The sequence below is a fragment of the Labrus mixtus genome, chromosome 2 (assembly GCF_963584025.1).
Source record: "Labrus mixtus chromosome 2, fLabMix1.1, whole genome shotgun sequence".
NCBI classification, from domain to species: domain Eukaryota; kingdom Metazoa; phylum Chordata; class Actinopteri; order Labriformes; family Labridae; genus Labrus; species Labrus mixtus.
In genome coordinates this window covers 1228884-1237365 of record NC_083613.1, presented here as the reverse complement: position 1 = coordinate 1237365, position 8482 = coordinate 1228884, and the positions used below count along the sequence as shown (strand labels likewise).

The window sequence follows — 8482 nt, the reverse complement described above, 5'->3', positions numbered from 1 at the left end:
TATTTGTAAGAGAAGTTGATTTGAGTCTCAGTCCCAAGTCATTAAATAACAACTTCAGCAATTTCAACTACGTGGATTCATTAAAACTTAAAACATTAAGTTGTTCAGTTTGAGTTTGATTTATTGGAGAACTATAAAATACATATTTACAAGGATTTAAATGTAACTAATTTTGATGATTGCCAGTTATATAAGGGTGATGCTACATGTTTGCTGACTAAAGTCCTTTCAGGCCTTACAGGCCTTACCACTTGGCAGCCATCTTGTCAAAGCCCCATGGCAGCTATGTTGGGCTAGCAATACCCTGCTCATATTTAGATGTACAGTATGTTGAGAGAGCCAAACTCCACTTCCTGTGGTCATTGGACATAAAAACTGCATGTAAAAAAAATAATAATAATAATTTTGTTTTTCCAATCAATTCTGATGAAAACTTAAACCAGGATGAAATACACTTAAAGTTATGTGACTTTGCCCCAAAATGAGGTTTAAAATGGCCAGTGGCTTTTTAATCTAATGGGCATGCTTATGGTTTCACGACACCATCTTTATTTACAGCCCGATACAGAGTGCCATGACATGATGTCATCTGCTCATCCAACTAGAGCATCTGACCAAATAAGTTTAATGTCTGAATTACTTCAACCTTCTTGCGTATTGATGTGATATCCTCCTCTTTCATGCTTATTAGAAGTGCTTCTGCAGCCACATCAAATGACTTGACACCGTTGTGAATCTCAAATGTGCATCCCCCATCAAAGTAACAGCACAGTTGATTGATAGCTCTACTGGTTTGGCTGTGATTTAAGATGTGTTTGGCTTTTGGGGGAAGAAGTGGTATATCTGTCAAACAACCACCAGCTAACAGCTGTGTATTACTAATCCTGTATGGATGTATTATGATTTGCTTTCATTGTTGTATAATCTGGCTTAAGCAATACCCTTTGTAAATGATAAACAAACGCATACAGAGTATGTGCCCCAAATATCAACAGATAGTGTACTTGAAGTTACATACATTACTTGTTATTTATGGATATTGGCTACTTGTGTGCTAATCTGTTGGTAACTAACGGGGTCCCTTTTCTGGTCTTAAAAATTGTCTTTGTGATCAGAACAAAGATTTGCTTACTCATTAGCTTTTAGGCAGTTTTTAGTGTTTGTATGGCATATATGGGTTGGGCAACAATGTCTAAACAATGATTCTCTACTGAAGTCTTAGCACTGAAATTACTTCAGACAACATGTTCAGTGTTTCAACACTCAGAAAAGAATCAGAAAAGTCAGAACAATGCCTCTAGTATGAATGCTAATATAATTATCCTATTTGCACCTTCATATATGTAATGTGATCATTGCATCATTTAAAAAAAAAATGCATTCTGCATGAATCGAGGTGCTGCTAAACAAAGTATTATTAAATGTGGTTGTACTCCATGTTTGTAATAATACGGTATTTGTTCACATCCCACAGCTAGTAGCTGGCTTACTGAATGATAAACGAAAGAACATAACCTGACCAGAGTAATGTGATCCTAACATTACTTATGTTATGTTGTGAGGCCAGATACAGCACAACAGGGTCTTGTGTCTTGCATCAGTGATGACATTGTGAGTTTTGGTGATCAGAGTTATGGCTAAAGAGGCCAGAACAATGGTCAGCATCAAAATCTAACCATTCCAGAATTTGAACTGTGACAGATGTACTACATGTAATTTACTCATTTCTATGCAAATGCAATATTCTGGGGAATTGATATGATTAAAAAGTACATCATTTGCCATTTTATGTAAAAATGGGTCGCCATTAGTCACATAATGAAATGTGTGAAGTATGCTAATATTTGCTAATTTATGCAAAATGTGGTCCCCTGTAAACATGTTAACTGGTTCTTCCGGAAGTCCCCATAATGCATGGGGAAACTTTTACTTCATCATTTCAAAGGTTTGAAGGTGTGTATAGGCTCACTTGGCAATGGAAACTTTACCCATTTTTTTTCAGACCTGAGGCACCTCTAGAAAAGGTGGTCCCCACAAGTAATGATTAAAAACCTGGTCCCCATAGATGATATAAACGTGTGTGTGTGTGTGTGTGTGTGTGTGTGTGCTCTCACATTTCTTGGTTGGTTGGGCCATACCACCGGTAGCCCACCAACGGTATGATGCCATGAATTCTTGTGGGGCCAAAATGCTGGGCCCCAAAATGTTTATTGCTTCAAAGTAGCTCAGGAGGCTTCACTGATACTCCTCATGCTTTTTTTTTACTTGGCCCAAAAGGTAACAAAAATTGGAAATGTGTGTGTGAAGTGGGTGTGCGCCACGAGTCGATCGTGGATCTTTCATGCCACTGCAGCAGGATACAGACTTCCGGAAGTGTGTGTCGTATTAGCCAATGAGATGCCTTGAACATCAAGTGTCATAGTCTCGCAGGATTTTACAGGATTTTGATAGTGAGCTGAAGCACAACACGGAGCAATGCCCAGTACCGACTGAAGAACTTTGCATGTTAATAAGGTAAGTTTACTTCAAGTTTTGTTTTTTTTAACTAATATTCTTTTGACTGTAGGAGTTTTGTGCAACTTTTTACATTCTTTAAAAAAAATATATAAAAAGTACCATTCGATATAGATTGCTAATTTTAGCTGTAGATCACTGACTGCTAATCGCTAGCTTCAGGTTTCTAGTTTTTATTTTATTTTCATATAAACTTCATTAACATTTTACAATTTATTACATAAAACAGAAGAATATGGGAGTACAGCAAGCACTGTTCCCTGAGATACAACTATGTGAGACTGTTTGCTTGCTTCTGTTAGCTAAAGCTAGTTAGCTGCTAACCAATAGCTTTGGAGACTGCCTATGCTTTCACTTGCATACAGCCTTCCAGTTTAGTTTATGACAATGCAATGCACACTACTTTGAAATTTGGTCATAATTCAATATAATTGGTGTTTTGATATAATTAGGGGTAAATATGGTCCATTTGGTACATGGATTAAAACATGAATGATAGTCGGATGGATATTGTCACCTTGGGCATACATTACATTGTCATCATTTCATATTGAACTCCTTGATGGGATAGACTTTCAGTTATTTTGACTGCTATTACATTTAAAAACGTATCAATAAGATGGATCTACTTTCTGTGTATGACTACTCTTCCCCATGCTCTGAGCCGGGGTGTGTTTCATGCGCCCAGCCGAGCACATGGCTAATTAAGCCTGTGAATATTCATGAGATACCAGAGTGACAACAACACGGTGGTGGATTGTAATACCTACAGTGCGGAGTTTCAACGTGGTGTCTAACGTTAACAGACGTTTGGTGAGCTATTTGATAAATGTGTTGTTGCCGTTTCTGTGGAGAAACTTGTCTCGTATTTTTCTACGAAAGTGCTGATATATGGAAGACGTTGTTGTGCTAACGTAGCCTACAGGTAACTTGCGGCTAAGTGCTAATAGTGTTAGCCGCAGGCTTGTATTTTGTAACTAACCGTGTTTGAAGGGGCCATCCGATCACACGTAATGTAATGTTTGAGTGGTAAAAACGTTCACATACGGCCAGACAAAGCATTGTAACATAAACTCTGCTTCATGTTAAATGTGTCGCTGAAGGCTTTGGGCCTAGTCAGGTAATGCGTCGCGGTCCGAGCCACCCTTTAAAGTGTAACACGAGTTATGAAATAATCAACCGATGTAATTATTCAGGGGTTCAGAACAGAGTAGAATAGAATATATCTTTATTGTCTTTGCTATAAAAACAACGAAACACAGTTTAGCAGCTCCTGTCATTTGCAGCACACACAGACAAACAGCACACACTGATTGACGATAAGACTGATTATGTAGAGACAAACAAAAATCACATCATAAGAAGCAGTAAAACAGTAAAAATACTCTGAAAGAAGTGCTTAATTGAGTTTGTTTGAGGCAGGACTGGCCTCAGTCCTAAGGCGGTCAGTGTCCACAGTCTGTCTTAGATTTTGTGTGTGTGTGTGTGGGGGGGAAGAAACTGTTTCTGAGTCTGTTTGTCTTTAATTTGATTGTTCTGTATCTCCTTCCAGAGGGAAGGGGGGAGAAGATGCTGTTTCCAGGGTGGGTGGAGTTGTTTATTATGCAGCTTGCTTTCCTTTGGAGCCGGCTGGTGTGTATTTCGCTGAGGGCTGGTAGTGTTGTCCCGCCCACCCGCTGCAGATCCCTCCTGTCCTCTGCTGTGCAGCTCGTAAACCCACAGTGCAGCAGTAGACCAGGAGACTCTCCATGGTGGCCCAGTAAAAGTTTATCAGCAGGGGTTGAGGAAGGTGAGCCTGTCTCAGCTTCCTGAGGAAGTGGAGTCTTTGCTGCGCTTTCCCCACCTGGTAGGAGATGTTTTTTGACCAGGTGAGGTCAGCTGAAATGCAGACTCCCAAGAATTTAAAACTCTCCACCCTCTCTACCTCCTCTCCCTGTATCCAGAGGGCAGAATGTTCAGTGTGTCTTGTTTTCCTGAAGTCCACGATTATTTCTTTTGTTTTTGTTGTGTTTAAATCCAGGTCGTTATGAAAGCACCACTGTACCAGATGTTGAACCTCTTTCCTGTAGGCCGTCTCGTTGTTTTCAGTTATCAGTCCTACAATGGTGGTGTCATCGGCGAACTTGATGATGGTGTTGGAGGAGTGGATGGGAGCACAGTCATGTGTAAAGAGGGAGTAGAGGAGGGGGCTGAGGACACACCCCTGCGGTGTTCCTGTGTTCAGGACCAGAGTGGATGAGGTGTGGTCTCCCATCCTGACCCTTTGAGGTATGTTGCTCAGAAAGTCCAATATCCACATGCACAGTGAACTGCTTAAAGCCAGTTTGCTCAGTTTTTTGACAAGTTTATGGGAATGATGGTGTTAAATGCGGAACTAAAGTCAACAAACAGCATCCTTACATATGTGTTCTTGTGGTCTAAGTGTGTAAGGGCTGTGTGGAGGGTTGTTATAATTGCATCGTCTGTTGATCTGTTAGTCCGGTATGCAAATTGTTGTTGGTCAAGTTCTGCAGGTATTACAGCTTTAATGTGAGAGAGAATAATTCTCTCAAAACATTTTCTGATGATGGGGGTTAAAGCAACAGAGCGATAGTCATTCAGGCCGTTCACCTTGGTTTTCTTTTGGATAGGGACGATTGTGGCCGCCTTAAGGCATGTAGGGACTAGAGAGTGGTTAAAGATGATAGTTAATACCCCTGCTAGCTGGTCTGCACAGTCCTTTAAGATTCGTCCAGATACACCATCAGGTCCTGCTGCTTTCCTGGTGTCAACTCTGCCCAGGGTGGATCTGACTTGATGTAGTTCGATCTTTATAGGAGGGTCCTTAACTGGCAGTGCAGAGCAGATGTTGGTCTCAGTGTTCAGTCTGTCAAAGCGGGCAAACTCATTCAGAGTGTCAGGTAGTGTTATGTCTGTAGGGCTTGAAGCTGTGTAGCTGTCTTTGTAGCCGGTGTTAGATTTTATTCCCTGCCACATGCACCTGGAGATGTTGTTATTAAAGTGGCCCTCTATGCGCTGTTTGTACCTATGCTTAGCCACTTTGATGCCCCTCCTCAATCTCCCCCGTGCCTCTCTGTAATCCCCCAGTTCACACTCCGTGCGCGCCGCGGTCCGTCAGCGCCACGCACTACGCCGTACTTAGCTGCCACTCTAGTCAATCACTGTGTTCACACAGGGTGCGCTGCGGTCCGTCTCCGGCGCGTGCCACCAACAGCACTACGCTCTGCTTCGTTTCAAATACGCAGCAAGTCTATTTTCGCCGGAGTACGCTGCAGGCACGCGTCAAGATGGACAGAAAATGACAGCTCAGACAGGAAGTCAGACAAGGAAACGCACCCCGTCAAAACAGTCTTGGAAGTGCTGAGGTAGCTTCCTCAGTCCAGACTTGAACTGTTTTTACAGATAGTGTATCTCTGCAAATTCGGGGTTTGTATGTAGGTGGTATAAAGTTCCAGTCCGGCTCAGGCAGCTTTAATTTTTCTCAGCACCAGTGAAAAGTTCATATCTGCTGTACTGTATACGTGTAACTGCTACTTCGTCGAGATGACAAAGACATAAATACAACACAATTAAAACATAAAAGTTGCCTTGGCGTGAAGAGTGCTGGGCCGCTGCGACTGACCACGCCGCCATCTTGCTAGTGATTTCATGATCTATGTGGAGGAGTCACAGTAGTTGAAGCATGAATCCAAAATTGCGATACTCGTATCACATGCTATGTTCTCATAACTGTGAAAATTAAAAAATAAAATAAGGTGCGATGCGACTCTGATAACTTTCCAACAAATATCACCTTTGAACATAAATATGTCTCCTTGAAATTACTAAGTTAATGAGCAGTCTGTTTTCTCGTGTAGCACAGCTGTGTAATGATATACAAATATTTTCACAGAGCCAGGATGTCCAAAAGGAAGTCCAGGATAAAGCCTGTCTAAGATGCAATGTCGTACATTCTGTCTTCGAGAGACAAGCCATGGTTTGCAGAAAGATTTATCAACAATATCAAAGGTATGACCTCAAGCCCTTTTGGTAGCTGCAAATTACGGCATTGCATTTCTAAATACTATTCATTAACACACACATTTGGAATAAAGAAATATTTAGGCTACTTGTCAGAAGATATTTTACAGAAAAAAACTGGCTTCAATCTGCTGTTTTGTTAAAATCCAATGCGTTCAGGTGTAGGCATGTCTCAATAAGCCTGAATTCTATCAGAGAAGTTTCATGTACACACTGGTGAAATCGAATATAGTCAGTTATTTATTTTATGAACGTAAAAATAGGCCAGTCTTCTATTTCCATTTTTACATGAGTTTTTACATAGAAATGGATCATAAAGTCATGTCTCATTTATATTAATTTTAGGCTGTAAGCAAGAAGGCTTCTGCTGTGGCAGTAGAAGCAAACACCTTCCCTACAGTGCTGACTTCCCATGAGGATTCAAAGGGAGATTATGCTGGGGCACAGGTAATGAAGTAATGTGGATAATGCTGTTACAAAATATCTATGTTAATTTATACAACACTATGCAGTTCCGAACTGTGTGGAAGGTATAAGCATTGTTTTTCTGGTGCAGGTTTTCAGTCAAAGTTACAAGTTTTATCATGTTTTTTTTTTTACTTGATCATTTGCAGTTGTCAGATCTCATTGCCATCTTGTTTTATATCTTAACACCAGGTGACATACAAGCAGGCTGCTGCAGTGGAAGAAGAGACCGATGTTCTTCCTGTTAATCTGTCTTGCCATGATGAGGATGCTAGCCCAAAGGTAACTGAAAGAATGAATGTGGTTGAGTGAATGGTCTGATAGAAGACGATTTTCTAGGAAAACTGTAAGGTTTTGGATTTCAATGCCATAAGCTAAAACAAGATCCAGGGTGTGGTTAAAACGATGAGTAGGTTCGTTTACACCCTGGGTGAAACCAATAGAGTCTAATAATGACATGAAAGCTGTGCTAAGGCTATCATTATCAACATCCACATGGATATTGAAGTCACCTACAACAATTATTCTATCACTGCTAAGGACTAAATTTGATAACAATTCTGCAAATTCAGATAGAAATTCAGAATATGGGCCAGGAAGGCGGTAAACTACAACAACTAGAACTGGCTGAAAGGTTCTTGAGACTGGATGTGGAAGACTAAGAACAAGGCTTTCAAAAGAAGAAAAATTTAGCCTTCATCGAGGGTTAACTAAAAGACTGGAATTAAAAATAGCTGCTACTCCACCACCTCGTCCGGTGTCTCGAGGTATATGAGTATTAAAATGACTGGGAGGAGTGGATTCATTCAAACTAACATATTCATCTCGACACAGCCAGGTTTCAGTCAAACAAAGTAAATCAATATGCTGATCTGATATCAGATCATTCACTAAAAGAGATTTGGATGCTAAGGACCTAATGTTCAAAAGTCCGCAGTGAATTTTCTAATTTTTTTGCAAAATCGTATTCATGGTTTTGATTCTAATGAGATTTTTACGATTTACACCTTTTTTTTTCTACGTTTGGATGACTTCTAAAAACGGGTCTGGACCGGGGGACAGACACAGTACCTATATTATAACTACAGTTCGATTCAGAATTACAGCTATAGTGACTGGGAGATCTAAGGGAGGCGCAGAGAAGCGTGTAAGACTGCAGCTCTGCCTCCTGGTCTGAACTCTGAGTTGTTGTCAGGGTTTTGGACTAATAACCTCTGCTGTGTTTCTAGATAATAGCGCTGCACCGTCCAAAGTGGGATGGATGCCGTCTCTAGCTTGCAGACCAGGTGTGTGTTATAACTCTAATTTATCTGTACACTGAAGACTACATTGACATACTTTTTTTGCAGGCAGTAAGTTCCTGTCACCCCAAGTGAATACACTTCAGACTGCTGTGTACTGCCTGGTTGCAATCTTCACATGGACGACGGCGTCTGAGACATGAACAATTTGTCCTTCAAGCTGCACAGCACCAACTCCAGGC

At 40.8% G+C, this 8482-nt stretch overlaps 1 long non-coding RNA gene across 1 annotated transcript; it reads left to right on the top strand.

Moving 5' to 3' along the window:
- The first annotated feature begins 2297 nt into the window (after positions 1 to 2297).
- On the top strand, positions 2298 to 7007 carry LOC132954369 (uncharacterized). Its single transcript, XR_009665751.1, has 3 exons — positions 2298 to 3327; positions 6407 to 6522; positions 6880 to 7007. It is a non-coding gene; the product is annotated as an uncharacterized LOC132954369 (long non-coding RNA).
- The last annotated feature ends 1475 nt before the right edge of the window (positions 7008 to 8482 follow it).